Consider the following 23,677-nt stretch of genomic DNA (forward strand, 5'->3'; position numbering starts at 1 on the left):
CAACTTCTCTCTCTTGGTTCTTTTCATCCACCTGGTGGTCAAAACAAGGCTGCGTGAAGGGGTAGAGGACTGATCACTCTGATCAAAACCGCATTACCAGCCTTCAGGATTGCTGTCTCTGTGCGTGTTCTCCATGGAGCACGGCTGGTGGCTGCAGGAACCGCTTTCTCACTTACAGTGTCGATATTCCCTACTGCTGCTTTTTTTTGTTTAACTTTGGTTAATACATTTTGAGATGCTGCTGGGGTCCGAATGCTGAAAATCCAGCAAACGGAATTAATCAGTTTTCCTCCAACAGGACCATCCTGTAGAAAGGGATGTTACTGTACCATACTGTGAGATACTCAATACACAAAACTGGCATGACTGCACTGGTGAGGAACTTGAGCTTAAAAGGGGATTAGACCTCTGTTTCTGAAGGCTGCTGGAAGACGTACGCTATGACAGAGTTTGGGTCTCAGGAGGGCTCATTAGATGAAAATTAAGTGAGGAAGTCCTTCCTTTCTCCCCTCCCTTCTTCCCTTTACTTCCTGTGCCTCCTTCCTTTCTGCTCAAAGCTTGCAACCTCTCCGTGACATGTTTTCTGAGCTTCAGGGTTTGGCCACTGGCAGAGCAGTGGCATCATTGCAAAGAGGAATGCATTTTTGCATGGAAGAAATCATATCGTCCATCTGATATGCCTGGAGGGAAAAAGGACCTCGTGGGAAATCCCAACGTCAGTTGCACACAAACTTCTGTTTACTAGGGCGCTAGGTACTACGGGGCAATTTATTCCCATCTGGACACCATTCCAAGTGTGAACTTGAGTGTTTACAGGTCCCTTTGCTTTTGACCAGGGTTGTCTTAGAGCTGATAATTATGATACCTGAGGCTTTCTCACACCTTTCTTTGGAAGAGAAACCCATGCCTCACGTTATGTATCCAGAATTACTTTCATCACCATAAAAATCGCTCATCCAAAACAACACCCCATTCCAAACTTGCTGATTTTTAATTTTTTTAAGGTTTTTATTTACTTTTTTAAATTATTCTTATTTTTGAATTTTATTTTTTTTTTATACAGCAGGTTCTTATTTGTTATCTATTTTATACATATTAGTGTATACATGTCAATCCCAATCTCCCAATTCATCCCACCACTACCACCCCCCCAAACTTGCTGATTTCTGACTGAGCAAAATGTACTTTATTTCATATGGATTTACTTTTCAAAGTCTATTATTCTTGGTTAACAATTGCATCCTATGAGCACACACTCATAGAAGGAAGAGATTAAAAGTAGATTAGGCAGCAAAAAGAGGTCAGAAACGAGGCACATGTGGAATATAAAATTTATCTTCCAATGCAGAGGATACATAATCACACTTCTGAAGAATGTTTTCCAGTCTGCTTTCTACCACCTGCTTTGAGTTATTCTTCATTTTCTCCTACTAAAACCGAAAGAGTCTCCACAGGAATGCATGAGCTCCTGATCACAGTTTCCTATGTGAATGTAGATAACTTGTCAGCTGGGAGGAATGGAAGGCTCTCTAGAATAGTAGCTTATTCTAAAACTGGAGTGTGAATCAGGAGCATCCAGTGGACCTGTTAAAACACAGACTTCTGGGCGCCGCCCCTGAAATTGTTCAGTAGGACTGGGTGGGTCCTGAGAATGTGCATTTCTAATAAGATCTCAGGTGATTCTCAGGCTACTGATTTAGGATCCAACTATGAGAAAGACTATTCTCAGTGAATAGATCTACTTTTATGTCTGGCGCTGGGCTTGTGGTCCATTTAGAGGATTAGAAGCCTTCTCTTTCTTTCCATCCCTGCCCCTTATTATATGCACTTCCCCCACAACCACACCTTTGATTTTAGGTGACAAAATGTGATCAAAGCAGGAATGCTTGTTCACGATTCCTCTCACGTCCATCATGTATCCCGTATCCTTAGTGACAGATCCATGTTTTAAATCCAGGAAGGACACATACAAAAATATAAATTCAGGAATCAAATGTAGGGCCCCCAATTTCATCCAAGGTGTCCCCAATCCTTGTTTCCACTTCTCTTATCATCTAACCCAGGAGTCTGCAAATGATGGCCGACACCCGCATGTATTTATGTATTGCCTGTGGCTGCAATAGAGGAGTGGAGTAGTTGCAAGTAAAGAAAATGAAAACTTTGTAGGGCGCTCTTAGAGTTGGGGGGAGGAGGAAATACCAAAAGGAAGTAGAATATTTTCACAGGTATCTTCTTAAGGTACTGAGAGAGGGAACTCCTGCAAAGAGGGAATACTCTGCAGAACTTGTCTTTCCCTTTAAAATCACATCATTCTTTCATCACATTAAAAAGAACATTAGGAAGTGAATAATGAAAGCAGGTGCATTCTCTTCTCTTGTGAAGCTGGGAGAGACTGGGGTTTGGCATTTGCATTATCAGGAGATCTTCCTTCCTAATTGTTTTGTTTCTGAAGGGAGTTGGGGGAGAAGCAAGGGATGGTAATTGTTCATTTATTGATTTCTTTGTTTTGGTCTTCCAACAAGCAGCAGACAACCATGTTTCCTTATGTGGTTTAATCTTATTACACAGTTTCTCTGTGACTAAAGCCTTAAACTAACAGTTCATAACGGGATTACATAGATAGGCTTATTTTCCACAGTTTTCTAAGCAAGGTTATTCAAGGATACTTCCTGAGGTAGTATTCTTTCCCCTTATGTTCTATTTTCTTTTTCTATATTCAGGTCTGCTTCATTCAATTTTTGCCTCATCTTTCTTTCCTTTGCCTCAAACCTTCAGTTCAAGAGAGATTTTCTGTAAGAAAAGGCAGTGCTTGCTCTTTCTCTCTCTAAGGTAGGATTGCTTTAAAGCTTATCACAATGTCAGCGAGGATTTACGCATTAATCAGCAATGCACATGTGTGTGTCGAATACACAGGGAAAGGGGGTTATATCAAGAAAGCCAAACAAGGTTTCTTTTGAATCTGCTGCTTCCCTCAGAAATAGTAGCTTATATGATAGGATTAACATCACCTCCTCACCCATGCAATGGACTCAACGTCAAGGGCAAATAATAATTTCCTATGTAATGAAGGGAACTTCACATATACTCAGACAGTAAATCACACAGATGAGATCCCTCAGTAAAGCCTTTTTTTTAAAAGGCACTCCATTAACCAAGTGCATCCTCGTAAATTGAAACAAAATTAAATTAATCGCAGGCTTGCATCCTGTAATTAAAATTCCATATATAAATTAATTCTAATAAAAATATTCAAATATAAATGAATTCTTCTTCTGTTTTTTCACTCCCTTTCAGTGAGAGTGTGAGTAAAATGGTATCTTGTAACATAGGTTAGTATAAGAAAACTCATTACCTTTTATTAGTGGTACTGAGAAATGGCTAGGGCTTCAACTTTATACTAAAGGTTGTGGAAGTTCAGTTATGGGAAAAAGTATCTTGGGATTTAGGTTGGGAGTTTATTTTTCTCACTGAAACTGCAGTGAGGTTTGTGATTTTGTATATACTCTGGGGCCCTTCTTTTTTTGCTGTAACACTCCTGTAAGTAGATTCAATGATCCAAAGCTAGTGGTTTCAGTGGGATTACAGTCATATCTGGTGACCAAAGTACATATTTACGGTTGACTGAGAATCGTAGACTATTAGAGCTAGAAGCGACATTAATATCAATAGTAATGGGGACAGGACCTTGGAAAACTGACTCCAGTTAATCAATAAACTTACCTGTTGAACTTCCGCTATGCAGTGATGACTGGGCGGGGAGGCACAGGAGTATAGGTGGCCTTTACTGCCTCATTAAGGAGCCAGGGCACCAAAGGCTTAAAGACGTAACTAGGCAGAGAGATGCATGAGAAGTGACAATTGGTTTATGCAGAGATTAAATATTATGTGAGCTCAGAGAACGGAGAACTATGAGGTATGGCCTCTTTTGAATGATGTAAAACTTGAAAAACATTCTAAATTACTTAGGTGGTGGAAGAGAAGCAGATATAATCATTCATTCATTTATCCACTCAAGAACCATGGAGTACCCTCCTTGTGGTCTTTCCATATTCTCTTTCCTTCTGTTGCAATGGAACCTGTTCCCTGCTACTAATCAAGGTCAATTTTCAGCTTGAAAGCCTCAATCCTAAACCATCTTGCCTTCTTCAGTGACTTGACTCCTGTTAAGTCCCACTCCCCTTTCCCATTTCATTAATTTCTCTCCCTGCTCCATCAGTATACGAACATGCTTTGGTGTCTTCCGTCTTAAACAAACAAGCAGGCAACCTCTTGCTTCTACACCCCGCTTCAGACATTGCCCCAATACAGGCTCCTATCCACAACAAAGCATCTTTTGAGATGCTGTCTTCACACACTCTCCATTTCCTCATTTCCTGTTCACTCTCAGCTCCTCCCATGAGACTTTGACCACCACCCTCCATCAAAGCAGCTCTTCTTAGGTCATCAGTGACCTCCACGTGGGAAATCCCAACGTCAGTTCTCATTCCCCCCTACTGCCTCCCATCACAGCATCTTTCAATACAGGTGATCACACTCTCCTTGGAGAAACCTTCCTTTACTGTTTCCCTTCTGTCTCTCATTTCGTGGGCAGCTCCTCTTCTGTGTTCTTTGCTGGATCTTTTCTCTACACCTGACACTGCAATATTTGCTGTAAACAGAGCTTGCTCTGAGCCCTCTTTTTTTCTCAGGATGCATACTGTCTCTCTTTGATCTTAATCAGCATCACTGTATTAAATGTCATTTAGAAGCTGAGGACAACCGAGCCGTTTCTCTCCAGCCTCACTCTTTTCCTCACAGACCTGAACTTACCCAACGGTCTGCTTGACACCTCCATGTGGATGCTTTACCAACACCCCAAGCTCTGTCTGGAACACGGTTCTTCATTGCTTATGACACCTGTTCATTCTGAATGAACATCCTGTTCATTCCAACTGTCACACAGTTGGAAACACACAGTTGGCAAAAGCCAAAAACTTTGCTTCCCCCTTGACTTTTGTCTACCCCACATTCAATTCACAAGCAAACCCTCCCAGCTCCGTTTCCAAAATAAAGCTCCAGTCTCTCCACTTTCTCCATTTTCGTGCCTACCTTCCTGGTCTAAGCTTTTCAGCTTTCTCCTGCAATATTACAATAGCCGTGTCAGTTGGGCTCTCTGCTTCTCTTTTCACCCCAATCCGTGCCAGTCCCAACCTTTTCTCCATACAACTAGGGTTATCTTTATAAAAGCAAATCAGGTCATCCCCCTCTTAAATCTTTTCAGTCTCTCTCCAGTGTATCTGAAACCAGAACTCTTTACCAAGACCTACAAGACCTTATAACATCTGGCCCCCACCTTGTACCTCCAAACAAATAACCATGTGCTTCTTAGCCCATCCCTCTCACACTGGCCTCTTTTCTTTTCCTTAGACAATCCAAGTTGTCTTACAGTTCAGGGTCTTTGTCATGTTGGGACAGCGTTTCGTGTGCTTTCCTACCTGTAAGTTCCCATTTTAAATCTCACCTCTTCAGTGAGGTCTTCTCTGACTTCGTTATCTTAAGTAGAGAAGTAGAGCCCCAATATTCTTTATTGCACAAAGTCCTTCTTAGAACTTGCACAATTTGCAGTTAATTTGTGATTTCATTTGACTATTGGCCATCTCCTTCCTCCAGAATTAAAGTCCACGAGGGTGTAAAGACATCTGTTTTGGTCACTGCTATGTTCTGAGCACCCACAAGAGTTTCTGGAGTGATGCCAGTGGTGGGTTAACATCAGGGATAAACAAGACGCCTGTGCAGTGCCAGGGACCTGGGGATACGCCAGACATCAACGCTGCCTTCAAGTCACTGACAATCAAGGAGTTACTAATTCTCCTTAGGCCTCACCTTTCTTAACATGAGCACAGTGGGATTATAATGTGTTGCATACAAAGAGGGGGAGCGATCACAGTTATTTTGTTGTGTAAAGTCAGCACTAGTCACTTGAGCTTCCCAGTTTAGCCTGCAGAGAACAACCTCCTAATTTCTGTAAAGAAGAAAAAATTGTTCCACTAACTAATTCTTGAGGGATGAGAAGGAAAAGCAGCTCTTGCCTTGCCTGGGGCAGAGGGTGGTCTTCATACGCATTTATACTTTCCTGGCCTCGGAGCTGGGGTTTGACCGTGCACCTGGCACGTGTTCAGTGTCACTCCTCCACGTAATTCACTCACTGTCTTTGGTCTCACTTTGACCAGCAATACTCAACTGTCCCTGGGTCATTCAGTCCCTGCTTTTCTCTGCACTTCAGCAGCTGGTGTGCTGTATAATCTGATCGCTCTGCCTCGTGAGGTATTTGGTGTGCTTATATAACTTCCCAAGGAAAAAGTATTTGCCTTTAACCTTTCCAATTCTTGGTCTTTGTCTTCACATTCCAAGTTGTATTGACTGTGGGAAAGGTTCACATCTTTCCTTTTCCTGTGACTCCTTCCTAAATTAGAACATTGCAATTAGGGTGACCTTGGAGACTTTTTTTTTTCCCCAAAGAACAGAATCTTCAAAGATCTTTGCTTTTGCTTATAAAACATTTAACATACTTGGAAACTTTTTTTTATTATGAAATTCCAAAAGCAATTATGATCATTCTTCGGAAAATATTATGCAAACCAGTCATGTACCAGGGAACCACTACCCAATGTCTCTTATACTGTAAGCGAAGCGTTCTTTTAAATATGCCATCGCCTTGCTGGCCATATTCTGATATATAGTGTTTATTTTTCAGTAAATGGGGCAGCTGGCTGCAAAGATGTGCCTGTTATAAACTTACCTTCGTCTGTAATGTCCCCTTCATGTAGTCATTGAGAACCACAGACTTTGTTAATAATGTGGGCTTGTAGGTCAGTTACAGCTGGTGAATGTGCCTTTCTTCCAAATGATCACTACTCCCTCCCAACTTCCCCTGATTTACCAAAAGGAAGCTTCAGAATCCTGGAAGAACAGAGGCCTACAGAGGAAGAGGGTGTTCTGGCAGTTTTACAGGTAGCAAAATGAGGAGGGAGACAACCCTGTTCAATTCATGGAAACTGGTCTCTCTTTGGTAGAGCTGGTCTGAGCTATAGCCTCTTTTTTGCTGGTTCTGTGAAACGGCATCACATTGTGCCCCTGAAGCTGTAGGTGTTGTTAACATTGAGGAGGGCATCAGGTGGGCATCTGTGAGGACAGGTCGCAGATGCCTCTTGTGTGCCAGTGCCAGCACATGGGCAATATCGTACCTCCCAAATATTGGGTAAGGGTTCCTTTCACTCTCTGAAGCCATTTGTTTTTAGGTGTGTCACTGAACAAATATATTTAAATTGGCGCGGCCATGATGATAGTACCGCGAGAAAGAAAAGATCTAGGAGAAAGTTTGTCAGGCAGGTTTCAAATAATTCTGTCGTTTCAAAAACTGGAAGAAATTTGAATTAATTAGACTTTGCAAGAATGTCGTAGGAGAGCAATACATAGTCTACGGATTAGTCCATCAGTATGTTGCGCTCAGTGTTTTCTTCTAGCTTTGTCCTTAGCATGGTGTTCTTTCTGTTTGTTGTAGAGTTCTTCATTAAAAATGGAAAAAAACTGCCACCCACCCACTGTTGAATCTGTGGCTGTGCCGAATAGGCATTGGACATTGCTATTGATCTTTTAGATTATTTTGTTTGTTTGTTTAGTTGAGAAAGCTATTACTAAGTCCATATGGAAATGTGGCCATTACCAGGTCTTGGCCAGTAAGAGCCCAATACCCAGATACTTGGTGGGGGAGACTCACAAATGGTGAAACCACATCACAAATGAAGAGACCACATATGAAGTCTATCCAATTTAACAACTAAATTGTTGTTAAACAATTTGTAATTAAAACCTGTAGAGGCATACAAAAAATATGTGCTTATCCAAATAAATTCTTAGAAACCTATTCAGTTATAATTTAACAGAGACATAGGGCAGTCCAGGGGTTAATTCTTCAAGAGGTTTATACACTGAGATAAGGAAAGGCTATGAGATCTGGGGATCTGATTCCTTAGAGTGAGAATAATATAGGTGTGAGGTGTTAAGAGGCAAAATCTCAGTATTTCCCCTTAGACTCCAGACTATGTCTATGCAGTCTTAGGCAAGTGACTTTATTTTACTGAGCCTCGACGTCTTCATTCGTAAATGGGAATAACGACAGTGTTGATATGAAGTTTAATTAAGGTGATGGTTATACAATCATGCAGTATAGTGCCTGGCACATAGTAAGGTACATAGTGAATGCCATCATGCCAGAGAATGAATGAAATCTAGGGCTGCTTAGCTGAAACAAAATAAAGCTGATGTTTAATGGCCTCTGGGTAGACCTTTATGAGGGGCAAATTTTGATATAAATCTCTCAGGACAGTTGCTACTTTCCCTGCTTAGTTAATTATTACAGTATCTCTAGAAAGAAGCAACGAGAGGTTCAGACTTGGACCAGAAGACGATGGCATTGCAGGAAGTGATGCTCAAGCATTATCCTCTGATTCATGGGAGCTGCCTACTATGTACCTGGCAAGTCTCCCATCCAAGACTTTATTTTTTTTTTCAGATTTATCCTGTACTTTATTTTATACATATTCATTAGGACAGATGACATTTTAGCAAAGCTTCAGCTAGGGATTTCAAACTGGATTTTAATGAATACAAATTGAAACAAACATGGCATCTTACAGTTAATTTTCTTTAGTAAAAAAGTCAAACTATAGAGCATTAAAGTGAGATTTTGAAAAATTAGGGTTTTTTTTTGTGTGTGTGCAGCCCTCTTTTTTTTTAACATCTTTATTGGAGTATAATTGCTTTACATTGTTGTGTTACTTGCTGCTGTATAACAAAATGAATCAGCTATAAGTATACATATATCCCCATATCCCCTCCCTCTTGCGTCTCCCTCCCACCCTCCCTATCCCACCCCTCTAGGTGGTCACAAAGCACCCAGCTGAGCTCCCTGTGCTGTGCAGCTGCTTCCCATTAGCTAGCTGTTTTACATTTGGTAGTGTTTATATGTCCATGCCACTCTCTCACTTCATCTCAGCTTAACCCTCCCCCTCCCCATGTCCTCAAGTCCATTCTCTATGTCTGCGTCTTTATTCCTGTCCCGCTGCTAGGTTCTTCAGAACCTTTTTTTTTTTTTTTTTTTTAGGTTCCATATATATGTGTTAGCATACGGTATTTGTTTTTCTCTTTCTGACTTACTTCACTCCGTATGACAGACTGTAGGTCCATCCATCTCACTACAAATAACTCAATTTCGTTTCTTTTTATGACTGAGTAATATTCCATTGTCTATATGTGCCACATCTTCTTTATCCATTCATCTGTCGATGGACACTTCGGTTGCTTCCATGTCCTGGCTATTGTAAATAGTGCTGCAGTGAACATTGTGGTACATGACTCTTTTTGAATTATGGTTTTGTCAGGGTGTATGCCCAGTAGTGGGATTGCTGGGTCATATGGTAGTTCTAATTTTATTTTTTTAAGGAACCCCTGTACTGTCCTCCATAGTGGCTGTATCAATTTACGTTCCCACCAACAGTGCAAAAGGGTTCCCTTTTCTCCATACCCTCTCCAGCATTTATTGTTTGTCAATTTTTTGATGATGGCCATTCTGACTGGTGTGAGATGATATCTCACTGTGGTTTTGATTTGCATTTCTCTAATGATTAGTGATGTTGAGCATCCTTTCATGTGTTTGTTGGCAATCTGTATATCTTCTTTGGAAAAATGTCTATTTAGGTCTTCTGCCCACTTTTGATTGGGTTGTTTGTTTTTTTGATATTGAGCTGCATGAGTTGCTTGTATGTTTTGGAGATTAATCCTTTGTCAGTTGCTTTGTATGCAAATATTGTCTCCCATTCTGAGGGTTGTCTTTTCGTCTTGTTTATGGTTTCCTTTGCTGTGCAAAAGCTTTGAAGTTTCATTAGGTCCCATTTGTTTATTTTTGCTTTTATTTTCATTTCTCTAAGAGGTGGGTCAAAAAGGATCTTGCTGTGATTTATGTCATACAATGTTCTGCCTATGTTTTCCTCTAAGAGTTTTATAGTGTCTGGCCTTACATTTAGGTCTCTAATCCATTTTGAACTTATTTTTGTGTATGGTGTTAAGGAGTGTTCTAATTCCATTCTTTTACATGCAGCTGTCCAGTTTTCCCAGCAACACTTATTGAAGAGGCTGTCTTTTCTCCATTGTATATTCTTGCCTCCTTTATCAAAGATAAGGTGACCAATATGTGCATGGGTTTATCTCTGGGCTTTCTATCCTGTTCCATTGATCTATAGTTCTATTTTTGTGCCAGTACCATACTGTCTTGATTACTGTAGCTTTGTAGTATAGTCTGCAGTCAGAGAGCCTGATTCCTCCAGTTCCATTTTTCTTTCTCAAGATTGCTTTGGCTATTCGGGGTCTTTTGTGTTTCCATATATATTGTGAAATTTTTTGTTCTAGCTCTGTGAAAAATGCCATTGGTAGTTTGATAGGGATTGCACTGAATCTGTAGATTGCTTTGGTTAGTATAGTCATTTTCACAATGTTGATTCTTCCAATCCAAGAACATGGTATATCTCTCCATCTGTTTGTATCATCTTTAATTTGTTTCATCAGTGTCTTATAGTTTTCTGCATACAGGTCTTTTGTCTCCTTAGGTAGGTTTATTCCTAGGTATTTTATTCTTTTTGTTGCAATGATAAATGGGAGTGTTTCCTTAATTTCTCTTTCAGATTTTTCATCAATAGTGTAGAGGAGTGCAAGAGATTTATGTGCATTAATTTTGTATCCTGCTACTTTACCAAATTCATTGTTTAGCTCTAGTAGTTTTCTGGTAGCATCTTTAGGATTCTCTATGTATAGTACCATGTCATCTGCAAACAGTGACAGTTTTACTTCTTCTTTTCTGATTTGGATTCTGTTTATTTCTTTTTCGTCTCTGATTGCTGTGGTTACAACTTCCAAAACTATGTTGAATAATAGTGGTGAGAGTGGGCAACCTTGTCTTATTCCTGATCTTAGTGGAAATGGTTTCAGTTTTTCATCATTGAGAACGATGTTGGCCATGGGTTTCTCATGTATGGCCTTTATTATGTTGAGATAAGTTCCCTCCATGCCTACTTTGTGGAGTTTTTATCATAAATGGGTGTTGAATTTTGTCAAAAGCTTTCTCTGCATCTATTGAGATGATCATATGGTTTTTATCCTTCAGTTTGTTAATATGGTGTATCATATTGATTGATTTGCGTATATTGAAGAATCCTTGCATTCCTGGGATAAACCCCACTTGATCATGGTGTATGATCCTTTTAATGTGCTGTTGGATTCTGTTTGCTAGTATTTTGTTGAGGATTTTTGTATCTGTGTTCATCAGTGATATTGGCCTGTAGTTGTCTTTTTTTGTAACATCTTTGTCTGGTTTTGGTATCAGGGTGATGGTGGCCTCGTGGAATAAGTTTGGGAGTTATCCCCCTTTTGCTATATTTTGGAAGAGTTTGAGAAGCCATCCAAGACTTTAGAAAAGCCATTTGCTTAGTGTTCCAAGTGACCTGTTAGGAGGTGCCCTTTTCCTGGTGTCATAGAAACACATATCTGAAAGAAGTGCCTGAACTCTAGAAACGTTTGCATGTGTGGGTGCTGTGCCCTTAGTTTGCTGTTTCTTGCTCTTCATTTTCAATTGATCCTTCTTCATGCTACACCCTGGGAAAGAGGCCCTCATCCCAAGGCCTCCCTCTCTCAACACCTGTCAAGTATCTTAAGCCATTAACCTTCAGCACCTATTTGAAAGCCTATTTTTCTACACGAACTTTGGCTTAAGGAGAGAGACAGAGGGAGGGAGAGAGAATTATATTTGTTCTAATATAATGCTTTAAAAATAAATACATTTGGGATACTGTTTTCTGTCATTTACTGTTGCTAATGAGTAGTTGTTATTTAATTGTGTGTTTATATTAAACATTCCTCATGCCAACATGATAGCCAAATGCTTGACTAATAGAGAAAGAAAGTAAAAATAAAAAGCTTAGGTGGAGGACACATGAATAAATAGAAATAAAATTGGTTATTTGAACACGAGGTCTCCAAAATGGATTGTTTCCGGGAAAGGCATCACCTTGCACAGCCAGTGGTTCTTTCTCGGCTCCCAGCCAATGTACACTTGAGTAAGATGTTGTTCTTTTCTTCCCCAGCCTTACGAACTGAGCGAATCTTAAATGGGAAAGAAATAATACTAGCCTTATTGTGGGCCTAGCCCTCTTCCTAATGCTGTCTGGCCAATTTTCCCAAAATAGGAAGAGTTCTCATGCTTGCCTGTGCTGTGGCTTCCAGTTTCAGGCTGCATTTTACTAATTTTGTCACCATTTGTCTGAAAGAGAGACATGTTGGGTGACTTGTTTTTCAACTCAATGCAAATTAGTTTATGCTTTGAGATTTGCTGATCTCACCTCAATTGGGAAAATGTCTGACTATATTGATTGATCAAATGAAGGACTCGATGAAGTCTCGATGAAGTCAAGTGCATTTTAGACGCTTCTTAAATTGTCCTCAGTCATTCCTTCTTAGAAAGCTGAGGTTTGTGAGGATGGCATTAAGATAGAAGAAATAACCCCTCTCAGGTCCTCTCTACTTTAAGGTAGTCATCTGCTCCAAACTAAGGCCTTTGCATATGCAGTTTTCCTTAGAGGAATCTCCTATGCCAGCTCTGCAAAGTGACTCTCATCCTTCTTTCGCCTGTTAGCATCAGCATCATTGCTTCAGAGAAGTCTTCCCCAAGTTCCCAGGCTATACTGCTGGTCTTTATCATACCTTGTCAGAGACCTGTGTTCCTCTCCGAGAACAAATTACTCAATTTCTTAAGTATGTATTCCTAAGGATGATATTGTCCTAATTCATTCTTGCTTCCCTAATGACAGTGTAAACTCCAAGAAAATAGAAACCTTATCCATTTTTGCTCATTGCTCTATCTCATCAGTTAGCGCGAGAGTTTGCGCATAGTAAGCAATCGACAAATGTGCTGAACGAATGAACATAAAGTTTTACAAGTGCACAGCCTCCTGGATGTTTTATTGCAAATTGACTCGCACAGGGCAAAAGAGGGAGCCAGACTGAAGCTGAACCTCAGTGGCATGAGTTTCAATACGGCAGCTGCCAGCAACATTTTTCTGTTTTGCTGCTTAGAGAGCAGCTCAACATCCACCACTTCGAAGTTGAAATTCCTTTTCCACTCAGGTAGTTTTCAGTCAATTTAAAATAAACCAAAATTGAACTCATTAGGCATTTCATTATTGTCCGCTCCCTCCTTCTGTTATCCTTCTTAACGGATACATCGCATCCTGCCTTCTCAGAGCTTACATTTCTGCATTTTGATGGCGAGCATGCCTGTGGTTTCATGCTCCCGTTTGTTCTCTTCTGCTAATGATCCTTACAGCTGTTTTCTGCTTATTTTTATAGATTGGCCAGTCTTCTTTACTAGGTTGTTTATATTTCTAAAACTGTCTGATTGATGGCAATTCTGGCATTCTTGCTAAACTTAATGGTCTCTCTTGCCCTTTTCTCTAAATTTTAACAGAGATGAATTTCAATTTCACTTTCAGAAACCATTTCTGAACTATGGAGTTTTAAGTATTTCTGACCAGGATCTTCCTCAGGGACAGTTTAAAATTTTCAAATAATTGGGAACTGTATTTCTTCCAGTAAACGTAGATAGATAGATAGAGAGATAGAGAGATAGAAAGATATGGATACAATCATCGACTTCAGCACTTAAAGTTTCATTCAAAATTCATTCAAATTTTGTGTATCTAGATATCTATCTAAACACGTATTTGAGAGCTTACCGCATTTGGGACTCATCGGTAGCATCCAGTCATTCTGTTTATCCTCCACCAGAGAAGCTTTTCCCCTCCAGTCCTTTGAAGAAGTAGCCAGCACCAGTGGGCAGGAGGAGGCGGGCTGGTACCTCAGACGTCAAGTCTTTTTCTTTTTCTTCTTCAGTAAAGCCAGTGCCATTGATGGAAGGACTTGGGCTGGGAATTAGGAATTGTCATCTTGACTTTGCTACTAATTAGCTGTGTACCCTCGGTCGGTCAAGTCAGCTTCTCTTTCTGCACCTTCATTTGCCCATCTGTAAAATGATGGGACTAAATTAAATGAATTCCAAGACCCCACAAGTGCTAACAATCTAAGAAAACTGACGGACTTGTGATCTTTTAGCAATCGCGTGAATCTTGATTCATTTGCAACAGTAGTCAGTGGCTTCACTGTCAAATTATATTTAGTTTCTAAAGGAGAAAGAAAATTCTCTGTCTGGAAAGCTCCACCCCAGAGCTCAATACTTTTCCCACATGACTCCAGCGAATGGAATAACCCCTGACTCACTTCTCACGACCCTGTAACTCACGGTGCTAGGAATTCCATGTATGTTGGAAGGTGCAATCACGAAGCAATAAGGCATTAGGTGATATCAAACCGGGAACAGCATGGGGAGAAGAGAGTGCTTTCATGCTAGCACAGCTTCCCGCTTTCCAAAGCAACTATCTGTGAAAAGAGAGACAGAGCACAGAAAGCACGCAGATTAGCCCTGCCCGTGACTGCTGGGTGGAGCTTTGACCCTTTGCCAGGAACAACATCCACGGAGATGAAACTGCGGTATATCGGGGGGATTCCTTTGTTTGGACGAGTCACTCTCCCCAGCATTAAACATCTCATTAAGTGTCTTCCTTAATTTTTGTGATGTCCAGAAGCTTTCAGAGAAAATCTGAGCAGTCAGTGAACTGATGTGTCTGCCAAGGCATGAATAGCAAAGATCATTCCGTGTTTGCCCTGGGTCTATCAGCAGCAATAAATTTTAATCGGTTGGGCATTTTTCAAACATGCTACTGTTTGCCAAACACTATTTTTGGCAGGCATCTGTAACAAAGCCTAATGCATTATGCATATTATTTCCACAGTATTTCATTGTATTAGCACATGTAGTATTTGTATGGAATTTTTGTAAATTCATTACCAAAGTATTATCATATTAATGACTCTGGTTAAGAAAAGTATTAGAAAAAATATTAATATTCATAGAGAGTATACATCCTATGGTGGGGAAATGGGGATAATCTATTATCATTTGAATTTCAGAAAAATATTAACATGGGTATGGGAAAAATAACTTAAAAAGTACATAGCAAAACTGAAAAAAATTTAAAAAACAGAATTACTTTGATGTTTCCTTGAAGACTGAAGGTTTATTTTCAGAACTGTAATGACAATCATTATTATAGATTAAATTACAGTGAAGGATTAGTTTTATTTAACAGCATAATTTAGTGGTGGAGACCTGGAAAATTTATTTCATTTCTTCGTGTCTTATTCCTTTGAAATCCTGATCTGCCAAAGGATGTTTTCTCACTTCCGTTTGCATCCTTCCCGACGGAGCCGAGGGCGTTAAGCCTTTGAACCTTGTTTAACTGTTTTTCTTGCTATACCCTTAGAATGGGAACACAATACAGCCTGGTAAAATTATCCGTCTCAACTGGAAGCTACTCCAATAATTCAGTTCTCCAGTGAAGTGTAGGATTTAGCTCTATTAAATGTCTCTTGGCATCACTCTTACTATTCTTACAACATTGGGGCCATAGAAATTAGTAATACATTATTTTCTCTACCCTTTTGCAGGTTGTATTATTTCCAGTGATTCCTTGCTCCTTGATTTGTCTTGTTCCTCTAAATTTAACAAATAATGTCTAGAGCACTCTTCCCTTTAGAAACTATTTTACAACACAGTAGTTTCTCACTGTTAGAAAATGTTATAGCTGTTCTTCTTTTCACGGGTTCTGATTCAGATAACACCTCTGTCCAAAACCTCTGCAAGTAACGCTCTCCACAGCTTCACAACAGCCCTTCGATGGAGGGCAATTTGTTCTCACTGCTATTAAAAAAATGAACAATCATCTCCCAACACAGCACTGTGCTTGGCAGCAAGTGACTGAAAAGATGCTCCATTTACTCTCTGTAAATATAAACCCAAAGGCATCGTAGTTGAACAGACGGAAAGATTCAATGTGCCCACTCTATGACATAGTATAAAATTACTATGAGATTTAAATTAGAAGAAAAATTAATTTCTTTAAGTAGAGACCATACATTTATAAGGATAATTACTCTTATTTTTAATATAAATTAAGTTATCCACATTTCTGTAGACCATGAGAATTGAATGGTCCCTCCACCCCATTCACAGCTGCGTAGCCAGTGCAATGTTTTCCTCCATATTTCTACATAGATCCTACTTCCTGACTCATGTTCCATTCTGACTGCGAAACAGTCAATGAGACCTTGACCTTCATACGCTCATGTTTCATGTGCTAATTCTCAACTAGAATGAAAGTCCTCTGGGCAAAGCCCATTGCTGTCTTGAGCTGTTTTCACCAAAACTCAAAGTAATAGACTAGGTATAAATATGGCACCGAGCAAATATTTCTTGCTCATTTTGTTCTCAATTTTTGTACTTGAAATGAAAAAATAATCCTGAATTTTAATAAAATTCTTGAGAGAGCACTTTCCTCAAACTATGTTTCTTTGAGGAGAAAGGAGTTTAGATTATTCAGTCAGAAATTGAAAATGGCTACCTATCCAAACCCCTCAAATTAATGTGTCCTATAAACATCTGAAGGAAACTTCAGTGTAAAGAGAAGAGAGGAATGTTTTATAGATGGACAGAAAGCCTCTTAAAAGGGAGAAGAAAAATCAGTGCCTCTAGACCATTTGACAGAGGCTCACTATTGGGTTGTAGTTTGAGAAGAAACGCATGGGCTGAAAACTTTCAGACAGGAAGATTTTCTACCTGCCAAATTTTCAACCTGTTGACCCAGTTACAACAGGTGCCCTGGGATACTTAATAGCTGACCTTCTCAAGGACATTTTTGTGGTTTTGAGTCAGAAAATCCCACACTTAACATTTTCCCTATGTTTTTGTTCTCAAAGAGTAAGAAAAGAAGGGTATAAGAACTTATGAAATATTAGAGTTTGGAGTAATTCATCATCCTTAGCAACACTCATTAAAACCAACCTACATGATTTTTGTTCTAAGATCTTCCTTTTCTTCCTGAAAGTACAATCTCTAAAGTTCTAATCAACAGTTAATTGTGGTCCCCAGCCCCTAATTGTTCTATGAAGGAATGTCTGCTCCGTAGTAGCTGATGAATGGTTTGGAGATACAGGAAAACAGGAGTAGAAGGACCAGGCCACGGCCATGGCCCCGACCCCTTTTCTCTCCTTGCAAAGCTGAAAGTGGATCAGAGCCTTTGGTGATTGTTTACCTACCCTCTCTCCCACCAAGAGGGAGGTGAAAAAAACAAAAGCCACCATGAGTGCCAGAAGCATGGGGACAAGAGGAAAAGGAGCCCTCTCTGTCAGGTTGTATATTTTTCCCTTCCATCTCTGGAAATGGCCCATGTGTCTCTTATGTTGGTCCTGACAAGGATAAGGAATCTTCCAACTTGGGGCCTTTGCTGTGCTAAAACAAGGAAAATAATGCAAAGGAAATTTATATGATAAAACATGTTGTACTTGATTTTTTTTTTCCTAAGAGAATATGCTTTTTTGATCATATCAAAGGAGAGGGGAGAGGACAGGAAATAAGTGACATGGCACAGTATACTGTGTGTTTTCCAGAAAGGCATTTGCTCAAGGACGTATTAGGATCACAGTTTGTGTCCATTCAGGCTTCGCTAAGGGAAAATGTCTGATACGTGAGTATCTCTCGATACTCTGAGCACTGAGCACATGAGTATCTCTGGATCCCCTTGGGCTGCATCAATATCAGTTCTCTGGGCTTGTAAGTACAGCTAAAGGCAGTGAACTGGTTAAGTGGCCATGTCCATTGAAAATTCGTATAAATAATGGTAGAATTTGGTTGAGAGAGTTGCTTGACAGACTGGTCCGAAACCATAATTTTAGCATTGACCCAATGCATATGGAAGTTTTGCGTAGGAGGCTACATCTCTTTTGAAAACCATTTTAGCCTCTATTTAGAAAAAACAAAAAGAGGTGCTTTGTTGTTGTTCTTGTTTATTTTTATAAAAAGATGATTTATCCATTGGTTTTGCACTTACACTGAGTTTTCTTGAGGCGCTGTGTTTCAGTTTTGCTTTCAGGTGTGTACAAATAAGACCTGGGTTGGTCAGATTTTGACTTAGATTCAGGTGGACCCTAGTGTGATAAAAGAGTGCTTTAAACCTGAGTAGCTTGCAGCCAGTAAGACTGGATAATGCAAATGGCCTAGAATTCTGTGAAAGCAATCACCACTTTTAGCCTAGAAGGGCTATGGAATATTCTAGACTCAGTAAATTGTATTCTGCCACTCATATAAACTACCCAACTAGTTGTTCTGCTTTCACACCCAACTCCTGCTTGTGCAATATTTGTATTATGCCAGAAGAGTACTGTAAAGTTTTCTAATCATCTCTCAAAAATGGCATAAGATAACTGGAGTTCATTATTGGATTTGAAAGCTTAAAAGAAAACAAAACACAGCACACATAAAAGCAAAGGAAGTGAGAAAGTCATGGGGTAAAATAAAAGGTTGTCCATAAGGGTTAACATTTTTACCTGGTCCCACATTTCAAAGGTGAAAAGAGAATCTCAGGTGTATCACTGGCATCATAAAGAATTTTAAAGAAACCTTATTGACATGTTTTAATTCTTGATTTCTACCCTCAGTATCCATCTACCAGGTAGTCTGTACCAGATCAGTAGCAGACAGATCCGGTGTTCAGTGAGGTCCTGACGGAGAATAAGCTCTAACAAGGAAAAGTTACCTCAATTCACCAGTTTTGGACCCTTAACTGAAATAGCAACACTATTTTAAATATATGAGGCTGGACTATAATAGACCTTCCTTTTTTATCTTAATTAGTCAAGAGCTTCTACTTCCACATGAATGTTATTCCTCAAAGTATTTACCTTTGGAAGCTAGGTCCTGACACTTTCGGAATTCCTTTCAGATTTAGGTAAGCCGCGTAAGACAAAGGTAAAGCATTATGTTAGCGCCTTGTTTTTGCTTTAGTTTGCACGATGACATAGCGGAAGGGAGCAAGGGGGTTGGATTCAGAGAGTCCTGGGTTTGATCTGCCAGGTACTAGCTTGTGTGGCCTTGGCCGAGGCACTAACATTTCAGAGCCTGTTTCCTCACTGGGCACATAGTAAACCAGCAGGCATTGTTTTATCCCTATAGTGCAATCATAAATGAGCTTTGTCATCATCCTGAGGTACCTTTTGAAGTTTTCAAGAAAGTACCAGTGTAATTTCTGCATTTTACATGTACTCTGTTTTAAAAAATGCTATTCCATATATAGTCAAAGTTAGCAACTCCCAATATTGACTTTCTCTCCTGAACATGACAGACAATTGAGACTTTGTCATCCATGATAAGGCCAGACACTGTGTTCCATTTTACCTCACTGCCTCTTGGGAATGTCAGTCCCTGGTCCTAATTCTTCTGGGTTTATAGCCTTCAGCTCACCTTTTTGGCTTTTTGCCTCTAGGCTAACATTTCATGTGTGTGTTGGGTATTCCACCTCTTCGGCTTGCAACCTAATTACTTCTGTTCACAGCTACAGTGCTGAGGAAGGATGCTGTCCCTCATCCCCTGTGTTTGGCTTCCCAGCTGGGAGACTGGGTGCATCTCATGGCTGTTTCGGTGGTCCTGTCTTGCCATCTAGTGATAACTAAGGCTCACTGGTGTTGTTGATCTGACGTTCTGTGGCAAGTCCGGGTTTCATAGGCAGATCTGAGGCAGGAGAAGCACACGGCACTGAAATCCTGTAGGTAGGTTGGAACCCGATGCCAACTGGGCCCCTCCCATCCCACTTCTGTTGGTAACACCTGCATCAGCCACTTTGGAAATACCATTGCTCTGGCTCAGTTCCCTCTAGTTCTAAATTTTTATCTGGCACAAATGAAATACTAAGAATATAAACACGAATTAAACGCTGTCCTGTCTTCGAAGAGTTCTCAGTCCTTGGGGGAAAAATACTTCTTGATAAGACTTTGTCATGTTTTTTTCAAAGTAGTTTTAGTTACTAATTTATTCGACACTGATCAAACCCCTCCTGTGTTCAAGGGATGTTGCTCTGTACTGTCAGAGATCATGGAGACTAGGACGTGAGCTGGGAAAGGGGAAAACAGGCTCTTGACACAACTCATAAATACAGGAAAAATAGAGTAAGAGTTAACTAGAGATGTGATAACCAAAGAATTGATTCTGATGTAAATGATCTTGGAAGAGTTATGGAAGAGTTGGCTGTAAGGCTGAATCTTGAATGATGAGTAGGAGTGAGATGTGCAGAGAAGAGAAAAGCTTCAGCTTAAGTGAAATGTGTGAGTCGAAGCTCAAAGGCAAGGACATCTGTGGTGTTACCTATAGGTAGATGGAGTAATTGGTGTACTGGAACGTTCTCCGGTCAGCTCACAGTATCTTTTCTGGTGTGGTATTCAGTGACATGCTGTTTGTAGCTTGAACACAGATTTGGTGGCGTATTTACACCACAGAAATGGGCAGACACTGCAAATCAGGGCTTCCCCCCACTAACCCAGAGAACCAGCTGTTAAATGTTTACCAGCATACCCTTGACTTGAGCTTCCTTTTCTAAAAGAAGCTCTCAAATAAGACTGCTATTTCTGCCATTTATCAGGTGAGAACACTGAGGCTCAGTTTAGGTTGAGTTGCCCAGTATCATACAGCTAAGTGTAGAGACAGGTCTAGAACCCATGTAAGTAACATTGTTCTGTAGGAATTTGATGCCAATGAGCTTTGTGATTCTGGATGTGTACCACTGTGTACAGGTGCCAGAGAAGGGGGAACACCGGGTCTTAAAATTGTAAGCGGCTGTGCTGAAGTCTGGTTGTCCCAGGTGTCTCATCATACACCTACGCTTGAGACTGAATTGGGTGGCTATTCTCTTGCTGTGCATTTTTGGCTTTTACTAGAGTTGAAGGAAAGAGGATGAGAAAGGAGAGAGGGTACACTTGGAAATTAACAACCTTAAGGACAAAAATATGGAAACTTTAAGAGAAAAAAAAAATCTGTGAAGATTAACTCCGACTCCACAATAAAATAAACGCCTTGGGATTGGGTGACTTCTGACGTGTAATTTCGCTAGTCTTTCTAGGTTTCAGTATCCTAAAAAGGAGGGGCCTTTAGGTAGTTGCTCTTGAAACATTATCCTTTTTCTGAAACGCTCTGATTCTGTAGGTTTCCCAAGTGTTTCATATGCTGGGTCTGCCCTTTTAATGAAAAAACAAAACAAAACAAACAAACAAAAAAACGACAGAGAGAACAAACTAATGGATTCGGTTTTTATTTGTTTCAAACCAAGTTTTCTTTCTTTCAACATCCTTCTGTACCAGATATGAAATGTTGCCACTTCATCCCACAAAGGGCTCTCATTGTAGTAATTCTGTGAGACATGGAGGGATTCTTGAAGACCTTGCTTCTGTTTTTTTTTCTTCTTTTATTTTCCTTTCCTCCCCTCTTCTCCCTCCCCCCGCCCTTTCCCTCCCCTCCCCTATTTCCTTGCTTTGCCTTACCTTTCCTTTTCTTTCGTTTTTAAAAATTCCTTTTCTTTTCTTTGTTTTATAGGATATGATGAACAAGACATTGATGATAGAGCAGAGGCCCAGGGGAGGGAGGGATGGACCAACTTACTTTTACCAATGCTTGAAGTTGCCAAAATAGAAATTTTTTCAACTGATAGATCTAAATGGTCTGGGGAACTCCATTCCATCTCCTTTAAAAATTATACTTTTATCTCTGTATTGATTTTTTTCTAGCAATGTTGGAATTTGGATCATAGCTTAGGAAACAATGGGGTGGGGTGGGGGAAATAATTCTTAATAGCGTTTCCAAAGGAATAGCATCCCCAAGATCACCAGGTTGGGTTTTGAATCCATGGTAGGAAGTCCTTACCTGGTAGTGAGATAGCTCTCTTAGGCACTTAAAAAAAGTGCACTGCTCCCCTGGGAACTGCGTGTTCCATGCTGCTTCTGGAAAATAGTAGCTGGTCTGGGGTGGACAGTTCAATGCAAATGAATACCTGGTCATACATCATAAGAGGAGGGTATTGATTAATAAGTCTCCACTGCCCCTGTAAGTCTTTAGCCCTATAAATTTGGCTGTGAGAATCCAATAAAGTTGATGGAGTAAGCCATCACTGAGATGTTCCTGATGGCTAGGGAGAAGAAAGAAAAGACAAATATAACAGTTATACAGTGGCTAAGAACTGGCACTCTGGAGCACAACAGACCATGGTTTGATGCTCTTTCTGTCACTATCGATCAATCAATCTTTAGTAAAAGAGCCCTCTGAGCTTTATGGACGTGTACAATATTGGGGTATTAAACTAAAAAAAAAGTTACCATATGTAAAGAATCCATCACAGTTCTTGGCTCTTAGAAAATACCTAATACATGGCAGTAGGTAGGGGTCTAGAATTATTGTTACAGCAATAATAAACATGGTCATCATCACCACAAGCTTCCTTGCCTCTCTCAGATGTCTGTCTAGACCTATCACTCTCTCTCTCTCTCTCTCTCTGTTCATTTGTTCTCTTCCCTGTCCCTTTGTTTTGTCCCTTTGTGCCAGCCACCACCAACATCCTTTGACACCTTTCACCATTCCCCTTCTTCCATACCCTTTTTACTGCTTTCACTTCTCTACACAGAAAAATGCACATTCCTATCTGCACAACAAATCTGCATGTAATTTCAGGAGTGAATTAATCTACTGTTTAAAATAAGTGGAGGATCTTTGACTAAAGACTAATTTAATTCCAAGGACTATATTGATGAAATAATATCTTTAAAAGGTTGATAGATACACAGAATGGTCAGTATACTGTTTCATTTATTCAACAAGTATTTATTTTAGAGCCTACGTTGTGGCCAATGATCTAAGAGCTAAGGATGCAGAGACAAACAATTTCATGTAACTTACAGTCTAATCAAAGACAAACAATAAACACATACACACATATGGTGATGCCAGGCTTGAGAGTATACTGAACAACAAAATGTCATGATGATGTTTTTCCTTCGTGTCCAGTTAATGAAACAAAAAATATTCCTATACATTCAAGAGGTGAAATTTATGTTTTTTTATTTTAAATTTAAAAATACAGGAGGTATAAAGAATAATCTAACAAACACCTATGTTCCTGCCATCCTGAAGTAACAAGCAAGTTGCTTTCAGTATTCTTTATTTTTTAAGTGAAAATGAAAAGATAGAGACAAAGCAAAAATCCTTGGGAAGGTTAAACCCCCCTCTGGTCTCATTACTCCCCTGACCCCAAGCAACCACTACCATACATTTTGAATATATAACATAAGTTAAGTGTTTGAGGTCTATGTATTCCTTTTATCTATTGTGTAGTATTGCATCATGTCACATAATACACTTTTTTTCTTTCTTTTTTTTTTTTAAGAAGATGTTGGGGGGTAGGAGTTTATTAATTAATTAATTAATTTTTGCTGTGTTGGGTCTTCGTTTCTGTGTGAGGGCTTTCTCTAGTTGTGGCAAGTGGGGGCCACTCTTCATCTTGGTGTGCGGGCCTCTCACTATCGCGGCCTCTCTTGTTGCAGAGCACAGGCTCCAGAGGCGCAGGCTCAGTACTTGTGGCTCACGGGCCTAGTTGCTCCGCGGCATGTGGGA

At 40.0% G+C, this 23,677-nt stretch overlaps 1 long non-coding RNA gene across 3 annotated transcripts in view; it reads right to left on the minus strand.

Moving 5' to 3' along the window:
- Window positions 1-14,555, minus strand: part of LOC141276206 (uncharacterized) — a 56,341-nt gene extending 41,786 nt beyond the window's left edge. For 2 of the 3 annotated variants that reach the window (XR_012325416.1, XR_012325418.1), the window contains exons 1-2: window positions 13,818-14,243; window positions 3,721-3,828 (exon numbers count right to left, since the gene is read on the minus strand). This is a non-coding gene — a long non-coding RNA (uncharacterized lncRNA). Of the gene's footprint in view, window positions 1-3,720; window positions 3,829-13,817; window positions 14,244-14,380 lie in introns of those variants that run through there. The other variant, XR_012325417.1, reaches the window with a different exon arrangement.
- Between the last annotated feature and the right edge of the window lie 9,122 nt (window positions 14,556-23,677).

This window comes from Tursiops truncatus, chromosome 13 (genome assembly GCF_011762595.2).
Source record: "Tursiops truncatus isolate mTurTru1 chromosome 13, mTurTru1.mat.Y, whole genome shotgun sequence".
Lineage (NCBI taxonomy): Eukaryota > Metazoa > Chordata > Mammalia > Artiodactyla > Delphinidae > Tursiops > Tursiops truncatus.